Source organism: Homarus americanus, unplaced genomic scaffold (assembly GCF_018991925.1).
Source record: "Homarus americanus isolate GMGI-L3 unplaced genomic scaffold, GMGI_Hamer_2.0 scaffold9847, whole genome shotgun sequence".
NCBI lineage: Eukaryota > Metazoa > Arthropoda > Malacostraca > Decapoda > Nephropidae > Homarus > Homarus americanus.
Window position 1 is genome coordinate 465,248 of NW_024721178.1, and position 18,685 is coordinate 483,932.

At 36.7% G+C, this 18,685-nt stretch overlaps 1 protein-coding gene across 4 annotated transcripts in view; it reads left to right on the top strand.

The window, feature by feature from the left end:
- Nucleotides 1–3,381: 3,381 nt before the first annotated feature.
- The window catches only part of LOC121861624 (carnitine O-palmitoyltransferase 1, liver isoform-like), a 56,039-nt gene continuing 40,735 nt past the window's right edge, over nucleotides 3,382–18,685 (top strand). For all 4 annotated transcript variants that reach the window (XM_042359501.1, XM_042359503.1, XM_042359502.1 and 1 more), the window contains exon 1: nucleotides 3,382–3,501. The gene's annotated coding sequence lies outside the window, so the exon portion shown is untranslated. The remainder of the gene's footprint in view (nucleotides 3,502–18,685) is intronic.

The window sequence follows — 18,685 nt, forward strand, 5'->3', positions numbered from 1 at the left end:
GAGCCTGACCAGCATAATATGTAAAGTACTTGAGAGTATTATCAGAGATGCCGCAATGGAACATCTACTACGAAACAACCTTGTAAAAGATTGCCAACACGGTTTTATGCCGGGGCGCTCTTGCTTAACACAATTGCTCAAGGTATTGGATATTTGGACCCATATTCTGGAACGGGGTGGTAATATCGACAATATTTACCTAGATTTTGCCAAGGCTTTCGACAGTGTACCCCACGAAAGGCTGAAAATCAAACTGGAAGTGTACGGAATTCGGGGAAATGTCCTAGCGTGGATAGAAGACTTTCTACATGACCGCAAGCAGTGTGTGTGTGGTGATTAATGGCACGAAATCGTCATCTGTACCTGTAACAAGTGGGATACCACAGGGCAGTGTATTGGGCCCGCTGTTTGTTTGTTTGTTTCATAAATGACATGCCTGAACGTTGTACACTCCTCCATACAAATGTTTGCCGATGATGGCAAGTTATTTCGAGAAATTAAGAACCAAGCGGACTGTGAAGAGCTGCAGAAGGACCTCTGTGGGCTCCAGGAATGGTCGAAGGAATGGCTGCTGAGATTCAATGTCACGAAGTGTAAGAGGATGCACCTGGGGCGTACCAACGGTAAGGAGGCGTATCATATGTCCCAACGGGATGAAGAAAATGCACTAGTTGAGACTGTGTGTGAGAAGGACCTAGGTGTGTATGTTGACAATGAGCTGAAGTTCTCGGGCCATTGTGAGAAGAAGGTAAATCAGGCAAATAAATTATTGGGTCTTATAAGAACGTCGTTCATATATCTAGACGGTCCGTCTGTCGTAACAATCTTCAGGAGTGAAGTGCTTCCCCATCTGGTCCCCGAGATATGCTAGGGACTGTCAGTTGGTTGAAAATGTTCAAAGGAGGGCCACTAGACTGGTGCCTGCACTTCGGCACCTCTGCTACCCTGAGAGATTGGAGCGCCTGAACTTGCCTAGCTTATACTACAGACGGGCAAGAGGGGGGACCTAGTTGAGGTGTATAAGCATCTCAGGGGACACTACTCAGTTGAGTGTCCTTACTTGGAGCTGGCGGACGCTTGCCCCACAAGGGGTCACAGCTCAATATTGAAGAAGCCGCAAGTCCAGAAAACCGTGAGGGCAAACTTTTTCGGAGTGAGGGTTGTAAACTCTTTAACAATCTACCAGAGAGTGTTGTGACGGCACCGAGTGTGGGCTCTTTCAAGAGAAGACTTGACCAACACTGGAGCGGGTTCAGGTACATTCAGGAGCCGGTGCATGCTCAGTATTTGCCAACAGTGCGTGACAGAGACGTGACCGATCGCCCGGGTGGCTAGCGAGCCGATCTTTTGGTGAAGAATATAAATGAAAAGAGACGTGACCGATCGCCCAAGCGGCTAACAAGCCGATCAGTGGCGAAGAGGATAAAAGTAAAAAGTAAGAACATAAGAATGGAGGAAACTGCAGCGCCGCAGCGGGTCTATTGGCCCATACGGGGCAGCCCCATTTACACCCAACCCCTATTGCTCATACAGGTATATCCATCCAACCTATGTTTGAAGCTATCCAGCGTATTCTATTTCATGATGATATATGGTAACTTGTTCCACTCGTCCACTACTTTATTTACAAACCAATGTTTACCTACATATTTCACGCCTAAATTTACATTTGTCTAATTTAAAACCATTGTTACGAGTTCGTTCCTGGTTGGATAGTTTGAGTTCCTTTGTAATGTCACTTTTGTTTAACCCTGACTTCCATTTATACACCTCTATAATAAGCCCCCTCACTCTTATACTGTATACAGGATTTACATAACCTAATGCAATGAAGACATTCCCCTGAAACTAGATGTAAGGAAGATCTGAGTGTCTAGTCTAGTCTGTTGATAATGACCTAAATTTCTCGAATCATTGTGAGAAGGTGAATCTTAGAAATGAATTGACTGGGTTTATTGAATATAGTACCCTGTACAAAGATCTTACACATCAGGGTGTAGTGCTTCTTCACTTGGAGACTGTATTGTAATACTGTTTGGCCTCCAAGATATACCAAAGACTGGCAAATGACTGAGAAAGCCCAAAGAAGAGCCACCAAACTTGTGCTAGCACCCATTTTTGAGTCTGTTTAGACAGTCAGCACTGAACCACATGCTCTTGGCTATGGGTGACCATCACCACAAGAGAATGTACAATACTGTACAGTACAGTATTGGCATGGCAAACTGCATTTCTTTATGGATGATATGAAATGAGGAAATAACTAGATAACTCAGATGTTTACCATATTGTATAATTATGAAATTAAAGACAATCTCCCACAGACTTTGTTCACAGAAGTAGTGGATGAATATGACACGACTGTCTTCTAAACAATAGTAACTAAAATTCATGGATTACCGAGTTAAATCTTGCTGATGGGACTAAACGTTTATGAAGACTCTACACATATTTAAATGGTCCATATAATCTCACATGAGGTTTTTTTTTTTAAAGTGCTTCCTCACTTGGAGCACTAGTGTATAATTCTCTTTGGTCTCTTAAGATACACCAAAGACTGCTAATTAATTGAGAACGTCCATTTGGACACCTCACTTAAGAGAGTTGAATGTCTACAATTTAGTAGAAGTTTTCAAGCACCTCAAATGGCATATTATTCAAATGTACATGTCTGGAGTTACAAATGGCCACCCTACGTGACAGCCGCAAGTTAAAGAAGCTGTCACTACAGTATAGTGTAGTGCTGAAGCTTTGTTACATGTTAGTCAATGAGTGTGAAATTTAATAATCTAGTAATGTCAGATCAGCTTGCCATTCTTGCCTCTGGACTTGTGTTGCTGAGCATTTCCAAAATCCAAGGCACTGTATGTATAGTTCTTTATTGGTCATATCATAGTGTTGTACATGTATTTTGGTTAAAAAGTCGTTAGGTTAGATTATTGATGATAGTTACCCAGGAAACAATTCTAGTAGGTTGTGAAGCATTACAGGACAATCTCTTATCAGCTTCAAAATGGTTAAAGGAATGGATGCTGAGATGCAACATTGTGTAGTGAAAGATATCCTTAGCTGTCAAGTACTGCAGTAATTACTGGCGAATATTGTGACAGCACTAAGTGTAGTCTCCTTTAATTCCAGGCATGATAAACAATGAAAAGTGTTTATCATTCAAGAGCCCATTCATACATATACAGTACAGTACAAATGCAACTGAATTTTTACTTGCGCTAATAAACTAATTTATGTTATTCCTTGCTACCCCTGAAGCTGCAACATAAATTTGAATATTTTCTAGTTTTAATAATATTTTCTAGTTTACTGTTATCTTCAGATTGATTTGTAGACTTTAATTTAGGATTTTAAATGACGCGCAGTGGCATGGTCTGGCAATGGGGTGTGTGGGGCGCCCGTCCAGCTGACTGGTGTCGGGCCCGTCGGCTTCAGGTCCAGTAAGAGTACCTCGTTGAAAGTGTAAAGGGTCGGTCAACGCGAGCTTCTCCAGTATGTATATTACACTGTATTATGTTGCTAACCTAATGTAAGAGGCTATTACGTTTAGATTGTGTGTGTGGCCGGCGTAGAGGTGCTAGAGAAAGCTTCAGTGGTAGTGATTTCTTGGTGAAAGTATTGGCCTAGTTTGGAGGATGCTTTCCCTGGCGTTAAAAACAATAACAAATGATTATATATTTTTGCTTTTTGGTGTAGTAAACATAACGCCGTATATCAAGGGACATTACCAGATCATTGTCCTGGTGAAGGTGTAGAACTATTGTGATTAATTAAGAATATTAATAAAGCAGTTTTAGTACTGTACCGGGAGGTGTTATTGGGTAGATACAAGTAAATACTTATATAGTATACTATTTATTTCTTGAAACGTCATGATTATTAGATACTCGTCACCGAAGAAGTAAGTCGCTGTATATTTGTTAGTTTAGAAGAATGATATGCCGATTTTTATTATTATTTTTTGAGGGGGGGTTGTGAGAAACTACATGAAAATATAAGGTTTTAACTGCTTTCTTGGACATTACATGGCTTTATCAACTTATATTTGCACTGTATGTACACACTGAAACAATGTGAACTTGTAATTTACAGAATAAATATCTAAATCTCAATATTTCAGCAACTTTTATCACAAGGAACATAATCTTAGGTAAGAGAAATGTGAGTGTTAAGTACCGTATAATATAGCAATGCCTGTTTAATTTTGGGCTAATATGGAGGACTTCAATACTTATTTATAACTTCACAGCCGCTTATTTTTCATTGAAAACTAATTTAAAATCTCCACAATTTCACTGTTTTATAGTTATGACAAATGTATTAAAAAGTGGTTACAGTGAATTTATAGTATCACACCGGTCTTTATTCCGTATTAAAAATATGTATCTCGTAATGTTTTCACAATTCTAAGACATTTTTCTTCTGTGATATTTTCACCGGAAATTAAGGATAACCGAGATATTAATTTGTCAAGATAATTACTTTCGCTCAGTCACAAGTGTCACCATGATTTGTTTACTCATAGTGGAGGTGGTCTGATCCCCTGCTCACGCATCGCTCCAGGCCTCTGTCTTGCTTTTAAGCGTCTGGGGCATGAACAACGGGTTAGGTTTTCTTGGTTGGTTGGTAATATAATTTGTTATTTATTCTAAAAAAGAAATCCAACTTCTTCCGTTATGATTGTTGGGTGGTACCTAAATAACACGTGATTTCCGGTGGAAATGAATATAAAATTCATTCGAAACTCATCAAAATATATAGGAAATTTTTTTTTAATATCGCAATAAGGACTGGTGTGATACTATAAATTAACCGTGGTTACTTTAATTTAAACCTAACCTAACTTTAATTGATGAGAAAATAAGCAGCAGAAGCGTTGTTAGAGGACCTCATCAACTTAACCAAAGAAACCTAACATGACTTCCTAGCTGTGAGGTTCAATCTTCCGGTTCCCCTGGCATATTAAACAGAAAGAACTTACTATTATTTAGTCTAGTTTGATGCATTTTGTTGACGTGAGAACAGAGACCTGTTCCTTGTGGCTCTTAAACATACACTGCGACTGGCGTCGATTGGAGACGATTGGCTGTGTACTGCCGCATCACACCGAGAAAGACAAAGTACAGTAGTCTGCGCCAGACAAAGTAGTGCGCACCTAGTCACCTATTAAATTCTCTACCAAATGAAGCAATTTCCATAAAAATGATTATTATATCACAACGCACTGATGAAATTATAGTAAGATTATAAGCATAAACACACATAGCTCTTTGGCTGTGAAGTACTCAATATTAGCTTAATAATAACTTTTTATGTTAATTGCTTCATTTGGTTGATAATTAGGCAACTAGACGTGCACTACTTTGTCTGGCGCATACTACTTTGTCTTTCTTGGCGTGATGTTTTGGTAAACAGCCAATCGTCTCCGATCGACGCCAGTTGCTGTTTATGTTTATGAGCCAAACAGATCAGGCAGCTGCTCTCACGTCCACAAAAATGTAAAATTACACCATAAAATAGTAATTTTTTTCTGTTTAATATGCTGGGGGTCTGGAGGGTAGAGCCTCACAGCTAGGAAGTTAGGTAAGGTTAGGTTGGTAAGGTCTTCTAACAGCACTTCTGCTGCTTGTTTTTCTTGTCAACTAAGGTTAGGTTAGGTTTAATTTATAAATAACCACTTTTTAACACATTTGCCATAACTATGACACTGTCCGCTATAAAACACGGTGAAATTGCAGCATTTTAAAATTCTTTTTCTATATAAAAAATCAGCAGCTGTGAAGTTGTACATAATTAATGAAATTAAGAAAAAAAGCTAATGAAGTGTCCTTTTCATTTTCTAAAATTAGTTTATTTTATAATTGCTCATCTTTGTTTGAGCTGTGTGAAATTTAGAGACACTACAGGAGTTGAGCTGCATGAGATTTGTTTATATCTTAGTGTAGACAAAATGGTGTTCCACATTCACTAGCTCATTTATTGTAATATTTTCAGTTGATATTTAGTTCATATTGGTTCATCATGTAGCTACTGTACATAAACTGAAACTGTAGCGGCATACAAAATTCTCATTGGGTTCCTGAGATGGGGTTGAGATGGCTTATCATATTATATTGTCAATATAGAAGCATGGCATTTAGACTAACTGAGATTGATGGAATCTTTGCGTTATACAGTACGAGATTCATTGGGAAAAAACAAAAACATTTCTCTTGCTGCAATATTTTCAGCTGTATAATATGGTACTGTACTTTATTTCAGTTTTGAATTGTTTTGGATAGTACAGTCTATCCTCGACTTACGACGGGGTTCCGTCCTGACGACCAGGTCGTAAGTCGAAAAGGCGAAAATATTACATAGAAATTGTAAAATGGGTGTCTCTTTTTCTACTCAGCACCACGAGAACTCTCACTTTACGCTTGCCAGCCATTTTAAAGAGAATTACAAACGAAAATTTTGTCAGTACACAGCGCGATCACTAACGTCGGGACTTGAAAATACGTAATGTGAAAAATATTTTATACGACCATGGCGGTCTTATGTCTGGGTTGTCGTAAGTCGAGGAGAGACTGTATTACTGACTCACATGAAAAAGTAATTTATACCCTTTATTGTAATTATATACGTACTATACATTATAGCTTATTTATAGGAATTTTTAATTGAAACTACTCGAATCTTATTGCTATTTATTGTGAAAACCTACAAGTGTATGAAAGAGAAAACATTTAAGTCACATTTATCCTTGAGTATTTATTTAAACCCATTATATGACAGGGAAATTATGAGGTTAAAATAATTGAAGAATGTGTATTGAATTCAGTGCAGTATATTAACACAATCATTGGAATATAGTGAAACCTCCATTTAACAAACTTCTCCTTCCATATAATCTGTTAGATGGGTATTTTACATCTAATGGAACCTTGGTACAGGTATTATGGACTTTTATCTCTCTATACAGTGGTTTGTAACATGGAGGTTTCATATCTTAGGGGCCCTTGATATAAAGGACCTTCCTTTCCATATAGTAGTTGATTAAATAGAGGTTTCACTGTTCCCGAATTTAAGCTAAGTTGTACCCCAAAGGAATCTCATGAAGATACCGTATGCAATCACCACTTATTTCACCTGATGGTTAAACTTGCTAACCTAAAAATTCTTAATATAGCCTAACCTCTCCAGGTAGCATTAGGGCATTTACCATAATCATGATATGAAATAAGTGAGGGTTATGTTTTATACATTAAGTATATAGGTACATACAATAGATGTTAAAACCTACAGTTCACAGAATTTGGGCAGATGAACCGTACAATACTATACAGTAGTTAGGTGAAGACTACCTTCTAAAATGGGACTATAAGGTGTCAAAACATTTTTAGTCTGGGATTTTATCAGCTGGTCCTTACACTGAGAGCATAAGGGTTCTTTGAACCTCAGATAACACGTATTGGACTTTGCTATAAAAAACTTATCCTGATATTGCCCTTTTTCAGGTTATAGTTAAGAAACAATTCTGATAAGCAAGAGTCAGAGGTGAGTCTTAGATAGTGGAGAGATTAGCTACATTACAGATGCAGTGTTATGCCTTACAGTATAAGATTGGGTAACTTTGGGTAAGAATCTTCTTGGTGCTGTTTATACTTTATCGTGATAAACTTTTGATACATCAAATCTTGAACAGAAATTATTATTATTATTATTTTTTTGCTCTGTGTCCTCTTCATGAGTTGACCTATGACCCCATGAATTGACCTTTAATCCAATGCCCCCCTGATATTCAAGTGTATAGACATATATTACTGTTCATTATATTTACAGTATTTGGTTTGAAAGTAAAAGCAAAATACTGTTGTGAAATTTTCCATTTATATACAACTTTTCTTTAATATGACAGAATCCATGTTTCAAACCCACATAAATACTGTATAGTTAAAAATATATATCTATTAAATAAAGTCATCATACAAGTTTATATTGAATCAGCATGTACCATATATAGATTATGTAGAAACAGTACTGTAGTGATACATTTTGATACATACAGTAAGCCAACAAAGCCATCAGTTCTTATCATTGCAGTATAGCTACAGTACAGTACTGCATAACATTCAGTGGTTAGCGATATAGAAAATCGTACTTTTCTCTTGCTCTAACGTCATCAGCTAGCTATGTATTATTTAGTATTGTAATACTTTAGATGTCAGACTCATGGGGAGGAATCACTTTAGGGAAATTTCCTATAGAAGAAATGTTAGAAAATTTGATTCTTTCTTCATGAATAGAAATTAATGTATGAAGGAAATGCAAATTTCCTACTACAGTACTGTATCAGTTCCCCTTGTTTTGTTAGAGTAAATATGATATGTGCTGTTTCAACTGCAATGTTTGCCTGTTTCTCTCTGTACACAATATGTAAAGACAAATTGATCCTTGACAACCAAACTAAAACTGCCTATAGTAGATAAAAAAATAAAGCCTTTCAGTTCTAGGAAGTTAAGTCTGGTTAAGTAGGTCTGATTGGTTTATCTTATCTACAATAAATCATTGTATGATTTAGGTTACTTAAGCATGTACTGTATATAGATGAAGTACGTATGTAGTTCAGCATGTACGTATATAGATGATGTACGTATGTAGTTCAGCATGTACGTATATAGATGATGTACGTATGTAGTTCAGCATGTACGTATATAGATGATGTACGTATGTAGTTCAGCATGTACGTATATAGATGATGTACGTATGTAGTTCAGCATGTATATAGATGATGTAGGTATATAGTTAAGCATGTACAGTATATAGATGATATAGGTACGTAGGTCAGCATGTATATATAGATGATGTAGGTACACAGTTCAGGGTAAAACTGTAGACGTTAGACTTGTGGGAGTGTGCTACCCTGCGAAAAATCTCAATAGAAGTAGTCTTGTTTCTTACCTTATGAATAGAAAGAAATGGGTGGAGGAATTGCAAATTCCATACTTTTGGTTTTCCCTAGTTTTCATGAAGAGTGAAAATGGTGCATGCTGCTTGGATAACTATATTGGACCACCATGGCTTCCTCCTAACCAACCTACTTAAAGTAACCTAAAATACTGTAATGCACTTCTTTCCTAGGATTAGGTTAGGTAGGCTTATTGGTTTATTTTCTCTAATAACAATTCTGTCCATGCACTACCAATGCCAAGTTATTCTTTTTTAGACTACTATTTTGTAATGATTCCACCGTGTCTGTTTGTAGCTCACACATACATAAAAAATCACTTATCCGGCACCTAGTCTGGGCATTTCCAGGTTGCCAAACATTGCTAATCTGCACAGCCTGATGTAGTGATGCAACCTCACTTGTTTCACTCTACCTGCCACACCAAACATATTCATTGTTTGCAGGACTTTGTGATCTCACGATACCATAAAATATTTATAAGGTTAACACTTGTTAATCCAGTATTATCACTGTACAGTACTTAAGAGTTTTATGAAAGTCATAATATTTAATAAATGTAGGTGGTAACTCATGTGCATTATCAGATGATAGTTGAATGTGAAACAAGGTTGTACTGTAGTATAGATTACTGCTACCTTTAATTCTTTGTTGAACCAGGCTTAGGAAGTGTTCTTACAGACTGTGGTGTGGTTGTACAGTAACTTGTTACATAATTTACAAACATTATATTATGAAATTAAAATTGAGCTGAGGTGTTAAGCTAAACTTGTTTTTCTCAAGAATTTATGAAGATACCAGTTGTATATATTGTATACAGTATTCAAGACAAGCTTTTAATTTGTATCGGATAAGCTTCCTTATCAGTAAGTTGGATTTTCTTCTTGGTGCTGTACAGTACAGTAGTATTCACTCATGCATATTACATAGTGTGGCATTCTAGGAAATAGAATGGGTATTGAATACAGCTAGACCACGACTTATGACCGTCGGGACTTACGACCGCCGCAGTTGTGACCATTTTTTTTTCTTTCTCAAATGACGCACACATTTTCTGTACCGAAACGTTTCCAGTTAATGTAGTCTCCATGTATAATTAGAAAATTATGGGGGCCCCATGTGCATTCAGCTGACTACATTAATGGTAAGTGCTCAGTCACACTGAAAGTAATAAATAATGAGGAATGGATACACTGTACTTTATCCATTCCTCATTATTTATTACTTTTACAATGAAATACAGTAGTATTTCATTGTAGATTTTTTATTAAAAAACAATTTTTTTTTTTTTGTCGGACTTACGACCATTCGGACTTACGACTTGGATTTGGGTCCCTAACCCCGTCGTAAGTCGGGGTCTAGCTGTATGTAGCTGTTGTTGTTTTTTGTGAATAAGCAGATTTTACAAATTAGTGTCAGTCAGACAGACACATCTTTTTAGTCATCTGTAATACAGCTCCTCCCCGACTTATGACCTACTCAACTTACAACCACCAGCACTTACGACCTGCCTCAGTCGTACCAAAATTTTGTCAAATGGCGTATTTTCGAGTCCAAACGTCAGTGATTGCGCTGTGTAATGACAAAATTTTCGTTTGTATTTCACTTTAAAGGCTGGCAAGCTTAAAAGTGAGAGTTTTTTGGTGCTGAGAAGAAAAAGAGAGACCCATTTTAGATTTTCTATGTATTATTTAAGTATTTGTTACTTACGACCTGGATTTGGGGACCTAACCCCATCGTAAGTCGGGGAGGAGCTGTATACTGTACTGCTGAAGCCAGTATTAGTATTTAAAACATTCATAGCAAATCTGCTCATATTTTTAGCTGAAGCCATAAAGCACTTTATTTATGTACAGGATAAATCATGTTGTAGAAAGAGTACATTACCTCTAAGTGAGGCTCTTATAAGCCACTTTCTAACCTTAATTCCAACCTTTTATTAAGATTACCATTATCACCTTTAATTTTTATCCAGTACCGGTACTAGGAAGATACAAATTTTGAAAATGGTATTTGGGAAATCTCTATTTACACACACCAGAGGGTCAAGATCTATTTGGTGCTGCTGGAGCAGCCACCTGGACCAGCCTGTTTGCCCCTTACCCCAACTCCCTCCCCAACCTCTCCTCTCCATCGGAATATCAGCAAAGTCCTACCAAAAGTGACAATTTCATTTCGGAAAGGAGTGGAATCAACAGTAACAGTTGAGAATCCTGGCCAAATAAACCTTCACACCCAACAGTGAGACCACAAGATACCTAGAGATAGCCACCATCTTCTAACAAGGCACTTTGGTGTTAATCAGTCTACCCTGAGAGCAACTGTGGGTTGGTTATACACCTGACCATGAGGTACCATAACACCATTGTATATGCACTGTACAGTACATACATGCACTGTCCACTTTGCTATGTGCAGTACTTTCACACCTCCTGAATGTACAGTACAGTACAATATACCTAACTGTAATCACTTTACATCATAACATTGTGTTTTTGGCTGGTTGTGTCCAAGTACAGTAATGTTCAGTACATGTACTGCACAACACACAATGTATGGAAAACAGCAGCAAGCGAGGGAACTACCTTGTACAATGGCAGCAGAATATGAAATAAGCATGTGAGCCTGTGGCCTAAGTTACGCAAGCAGTTTCCATGCCCAGAATGGAGAGATTTTCTCAGAATTTTTCTGGAAAATGCGCATGATATCATCTATGGAAACTTGTTACCGTACCCGTAATGGAGAGCGTTTCTCGGAATTTCCCAGAAGGCTCAAAATTCATTCCGGCATTGGAGAGTTCCAGGGACTGGGAATTCTGTACTGTATTTTTCTTATTTATAAAAGGGTTCCATTCATGAGAAACCTTGTGTAAAGTAAAGCTCATTACCTATAGACCCCTATTATAAAAGCTTAGATACTGTATTTAACAATGAAAAAAAATGTCTTGATATGCCACATAATAAGCATATGAAATTTAAGAAGCAGAATAAATTTCTTTTAATTAATTTTCCACTTATTACATGAGAATAATTTAGGAGTAACTGTACAATCAGGTAACTGGGTTCATGGTGGAAGAGGAGTCTACTTGTCCACAGTGAGTTTGAGGAGTAAGTTACTGTACTGTATATACTGTAGTGTTTGTAGGAGAATGATGATACACTGAAAGCTTGTTTATAGACTTGAAAACATTGCAAATGTTATAGGATAATGAAATAAGTAAGCAAGCAAGCAGGTCTTAAACTGCAAAAATGGCAAAAAAAATGTAACTTGGGGTTTTCATTCATAAATCAAAACATGGTATACTATGTTTTGTTTTAACTCAGCGGTTATATGTATGGCCCCTGTGTTAGTTTTCTATAGTGTATTATTACTGGAAAATCTCAAGTTTGGTCTGGCAGTTTTGAATTGGAAGTGTCATGTTGTACAAGTTTATTGAATGCCGTTTGTTTCTTACATAGTTTAAGGGATGTGAATGAGTGTAAATCATTCATTTTGTTTGTGGAATCTTTTTTTTTTTGCTCAATATCCAGAATGCGACGTCTAGCTTTATTACCAGTGTACGTGTTCTGGGTATCAAGTTCTATCTACAGGAGGGAACACAAACACCTGTAGAGTTTCGTAGGTTCTATTTACTGGATAAACAGATATGTACACAAGGGAGGTAGCGCTCCTTACTCTGTATGGGGGTCAACTAGTCTCTAGGCGACATGTGGTGAGTGATACATTAGCAGCTTCCATATGTCGCCAGGCACATTAATTAAGTGTGTGGGACATGGTAAATACATTGCCACACGCTGCTAGCTAGGCTGAATAAATAGTGTATACAAATGGAGCACATACATAATATACATACATAATACATAATATATATACAACCAGTACAGTGGTCCCTCAGTTAACGAAATTTCGGTTAACTAATTAGCTCCCATAAGGATCTTAAATTCGGTTAAAGAACAAAACTTCGATTAACGAAATCCTTACGACAAACACGTTTTGTTGTGAGCATCAGCTGATCGGCTAGTCCGCCAATACAATAATCGGTTCTATGTTTACATTCGTTTCCAGTGGAGTAAATATCAGGTGTGCTCTTTAATATTTTTGCATTTTTTTATTAAAATTATTATTAATTTTAAAATTTAGTTAACATATTGATAATATATGCTATACAGGGAACTAGTTTTTTGTCCGCCCATCAGACGCTTGACTCACCCGCCAAAGCGTCAGTTTAACTTTGTTCACAGTGGAGGAAACATCGTGTTTGTTGCTCTCTTGAATACAGAGTATTTTTACATTTTTACATTAAAATTATTGGTCATTCTGAAATTTAGTTAACATATTGATAATATATAGTGCAGTGTTGATTTAAATAAAATAATCTGTAATTACAGCTAGTGAACTTAAAATTTTATTGGTGAAATTACTGCATCAAGCATGGGTTCAAAGAAAGGTGATTGCTCCTCTATCCCCACTTCCTTCTTCTCCCTCCTCCCATCATCATCATCATCATCAACCAGGAACATTCTACACACACACACCCCAAATTAAGTGTACTTTACTGCATTTTGTTTATACTTTGTATGTACTTTTCTGTGAGCTGGAACCAATTACCCAATATCCCATTGAAATAATGGATTTGGTTAAAAAAAATTTCGGTTAACGAACGACTCTGTAGTAAATGAATACAGTACTGGCATTAATTTTTTTTAGTGTATATTGCTGTTAATTGTGTGAAATATGGAATAGTGCTTGTAATTCAGTACAGTACTCACCTTTGTAAACCATTACATTATTTGTACTGTAGAGCTGTACTGTGCAGTGTAGATCAAGGTTGCTTAGAAAGGTTTTTATGGTAGGTCAGCCAACTCCATCAATTTGGCTTCCAGCCAGTCTCCTCTTGCTTTAAAAAATTGTTGCTCTTTCAGGGGACATATTTTTTTTTTTTTTTTTTTTGGTGTGTGGAACTTAACCCATGTGTAGTGGACAATTGGTATATATTACTGTACCTACATACTGTAGTGTGTACTGTACCCTTTATTAGGTTTGAATCTGTTATGAAGAGATGAAAGCCAAAATAAGGTGAATGATACTCGTCTTTGCTCTGGGTGTTGTATTCTTTATGTTATTGTACCTCTCGACTAGCTTAATATGCCGCAAGAATATTTTTAAGTGGCCAAAGATTAGCCTGACATGTAATTCAGCTTGTGTTTGAGTCTTGGGTATGGTTAGGAAGGAAATCACATCAAATTTAATATAGCCAATCTAACTGGCCATGGAACTTTTATGCATATCCTAACAGCAGTAAAAAAAAATGTCACCTATATTGGATATGATGAGGCCAACTTTTACAGTAAAAAAAAAGAAACTTAGATATACAGTACAAGTTTTTGCTTGTTTTTGTGGAAAATATAGTCGCGCAAGTCATGGGGTTCTTGGTCTGAACTGGTGTGCCATCTGGTAGTGGGTCACTTTTACTGTAGATGTTATGTGGCATTATGGGTACTACTCTAGTTTTGTGTTGTTTACTGTTGCACATTTTCTAATTTAGTGAATGTTTAAGTATGAAGTATAGAGGAATAACTCTCTCTCTCTCTCTCTCTCTCTCTCTCTCTCTCTCTCTCTCTCTCTCTCTCTCTCTCTCTCTCTCTCTCTCTCTCTCTCTCTGTCTCTCTCTCTCTCTCTCTCTCTCTCTCTCTCTCTCTCTCTCTCTCTCTCTCTGTCTCTCTCTCTCTCTCTCTCTCTCTCTCTCTCTCTCTCTCTCTCTCTCTCTCTCTCTCTCTCTCTCTCTCTCTCTCTCTCTCTCTCTCTCTCTCTCTCTCTCTCTCTCTCTCTCTCTCTCTCTCTCTCTCTCTCTCTCTCTCTCTCTCTCTCTCTCTCTCTCTCTCTCTCTCTCTCTCTCTCTCTCTCTCTCTCTCTCTCTCTCTCTCTTATATTAGTTGGAAAAAAAATGTTTTGTTATATTTTTTTTTTTAGCTCACTACTCGGCAAGTTATGACATACCAGGTAGTTGATGACGTTATTGTTGAAGTTGCCAGGGATAGGATTGTGAGCTTTAGCAATTGTGTCACTTGCCTGAGATTGATGCTTGACAATGATCAAGAAGCTGTATGGAAAGAAAAAACTTGTTTGGTTAGCTTTGTTTTTTTGTTTTGTTTTTAAGAGTTCTTCATGAGATTTAGTTGTTTTTATATGTTATTTACTCAAGCTTGGGTTTAGATCTTTTGTTCTGTGGTTAGATATCAAGTGTGAGTGTGAGTGTGAGAGAGAGCTGATGCAGGGGGAGGAATATGGTAAGTGGTGATGGTTTATTAGTAATCATGCTTTTACAGTATGACAGTCGTGTGAAGGTTATGATGGCAAGGTATAGTAGGGGAGGACAGTGGTAGCGAAGGGAGGGGGGGTGAAATTGACATACTATACAGAGAAATTATTGAAATTAAGAGATGAGAAGGAGTGAAAGAGAGGGAGAGAGATACAGATAGAAAAGTAGAGTGGGGGTTGGGTTGTGAGAGAGGCTAGTGAACAGGCTGCCTTATTCGGGTAACTGATGATGTAATATGTCATTCATACACCATCAGGATATAAATACTAGAAGACACTGGTCGTAACAGCTCTATACTACTGTACAGTACCATACATACAAATTGAATTATACATGCTGTATTTTTGTTAATACACTACTGGTCTTTAGTTTTAGAAAAGGTTAAGAAAAAGTCCTGTATAAATTTTCCTCCTGTCATGGGGGGGAAATGTAAAGCATTCCTTAACTTGTCCAAACAAAAGTATATGTTACATTTGAAAACATTTTGCCTTACTTTTTTCTCATAAATTTACTTTTACATGTCATGAATGTATCATTTTATTATTTTTGTCGAAATGTGAATACAGTTACAGTAATAATAATCTGTTAAAGTCCTCATCTTTTTATTTTTTTTAAATGGTGAAGAACAAAGGAGTTGATGGCCAAAAGTAGGGTTAGTCACTAGAGTCATGCTTCCTTTATTAATATTTTATATAATGTTTACCTTGGATATTACAGCACAGTATTTTGAAAGTATTTAACTAATCCTGTAGAACATTTATGTATACCTTAAAGAAAATGTATTTGTGATAGAGAACAATTATAGAAAGACTTGATGACATCTTTGTTCATGTTGTGATGCCAGGGTTCATCTCTGCCATGAGTTGGCATGGGATGAACCCAGTGCTAATGCCAGCTCTCGTGAAAGTACTTGGCATATTCTGGTGTAGGCTGGAAGTGTGCCAGGCATGTGAGGGACCAGGGATACCACTTAGTTGCCACTCCATACTTTTTCAATTTTATTATTGAGTACTGGTCTTTTATGCTGTACAGTATAATGTTTGTTTCATTCAGGTGTAAAATCACTTACTTTTGAAGAGTAAACAATGATTATTGGTGCTTATCTTTTAAAGTTTTGTTAGTTATCTCAGTAGCCTCTTATCTCACATGATGCCAATGGACTCTGCATTGAATAGTACAGTATTTAAAGGTAAAAATTTGGTAAAGGTCTTATTTGACTTGGGAGAGCAAAGCAGGTGGAACAGTGGATTAGTATTGGCAAAAGTGCTAGTGTCTGGGAATGAGGTACTGCATCAAACCAGACCTGTTCTTGTTGTAACTTCCTGAACTTGTAGCCTCTAGTGGATATTTTTACTTGTTCCTTTAATTCTTCCTGTCATTTTCTACCTGCAGTATTTTGCTCCACAGTGTATATTATTTCTTCAAGGTTTCTGAACCCCTTAATCCACCCCAACACAAATGTGTGACATGAATAAGGTAGATAACCTTTGTTGGGATAATTCAATCAAAATTTCTAAAGTCAAAGTCAAAATTTATTTTGAGATTTTGGTAGTGGTGTGTGTCATAATAGATTGATTTCCATCAGAATTTTGAATACCTCACCAGAATGTAATGATGATACTGTAGAATGTAGATCAATATATATACTTGTACAGTACTGTATTCAACTCATGGTTTAGAGGTATATGTTAAATTATGAACTGTACTACTGTACCTACTACAGTACATTACTATTTTCCTCCTGTAGCTACAGTACCTGTACAGTACAGTATTTGAAACTGGTGGGTATTAGATGATGAACAAAATACAGTCAGTCCTCGACATATGACGGGGTTAGGGACCGATGACCAGGTTGTAAGTCCAATTGGTCCTAAGTCGAAAATGCGAAAATAATACATAGAAAAATCTAAAATGGGTGTCTCTTTTTCTTCTAAGCACCACGAGAACTCTCACATTTACGCTTGCCATCCATTTTAAAGGGAATTACAAACAAAAATTTTGTCAGTACACAGCACTATCACTTACGTCGGGACTTGAAAATACGTAATTTGGAAAATATTTTATACGACTGCGGCGGTCGTATGTCCTGGTGGTCGTAAGTCGAGGAGTACCTGTGCAGTATACGGTACACTGTATATGTGTGGCTGCATACATAATTAAGTACTATACTGTAGTCAGTTTCCCTTGTTGATCATATTGTTTGATAAGTAGAAACAAATATATTGTTGAATTTTATTAAATGAAGTTCTTTTGATATACTGTCCCATATGTAGAATATGATTAGTATACAGTAGTGGTAACAACATGGTTGTCCACTGCTGTACCAGCTTATGCACGGGCAGGACTAATGTGTGTGCTCAGGTTTAATGATTATGGGTACTGTATATTTTATCAGGGTCTGGAGAAAGAAGTATTTAAGTAGATGAGTCAATATGAAGGAAGGAAAACCTTTCTGGGTTAGTTTTGACCAATCACAGGACCATTACAGACACTGCAAAGATTTAAGGATGGGTGAAATACATTTTTGGCCAGCCTTATGTACTTGTACCAAATTTGTTTACAGTACCCTGTATTGTATTTCTATTTATGTTTGTTCTGGGAGTATGTGTCCTTGACTTTTGTGTATCCCATGTTGGCTGCCCTGACTACATGTAATGCAATTTCACATATGTTGGTTGACTTATTGTTCAAAATAGGAATGATTTCTTCACAATATCACTCAAATTAAGTTTAAAAAGCTATTCATATCGGATCATTGATGACAAGGTGCCTGATGGAGTTGCAGATCTCAATTAATCACTGATTTCTGGTTTCAAAATTGGCCCCTTTGAGATTGGTATAAATAATTACAAAAGTATTTGTCATTATTGGCAAGGGAGAGGTGTCTTGTGTCTTAGGTACAGTATTCCTGTTACCTAACAAGAGTAATGTTGATTGTTGTGTTTAGTGATTTGTCTCCACACACAAAATGTTTATGAATGATGACTGTGCTAATCAGCAAGGTGAATATAACCATCTTCCATGAATGTGAGAATAAACAATGCCTGATTCAACACAACTTTGAGTGTTGGTTTATGCACATAACTACTTATTTCACAAACCTATTACATATTGGAATTTATGCTTTAGAATTTAATCGAGGTAGAAAACCATCTACTTTTTTTAGATTAATGTTATTAGAAGGGCAAAAATATATTGTGATATATTTTATGAATGGGTTAAATAATGGTGTATTAATGTGAAAATTGCCCCGGAATACGAAAAGACGCTGGACTAATAGCATGTACAGTAGCTATACAGTAATGTAAGAAATTCCTGTACAGTACTTAATCGTGTGTTCAAGCCAAAAGATCATTTTTCACTACAGAACAGTTTTCATTTGTGAGAAGTGCCTTGGTTATAAAGTG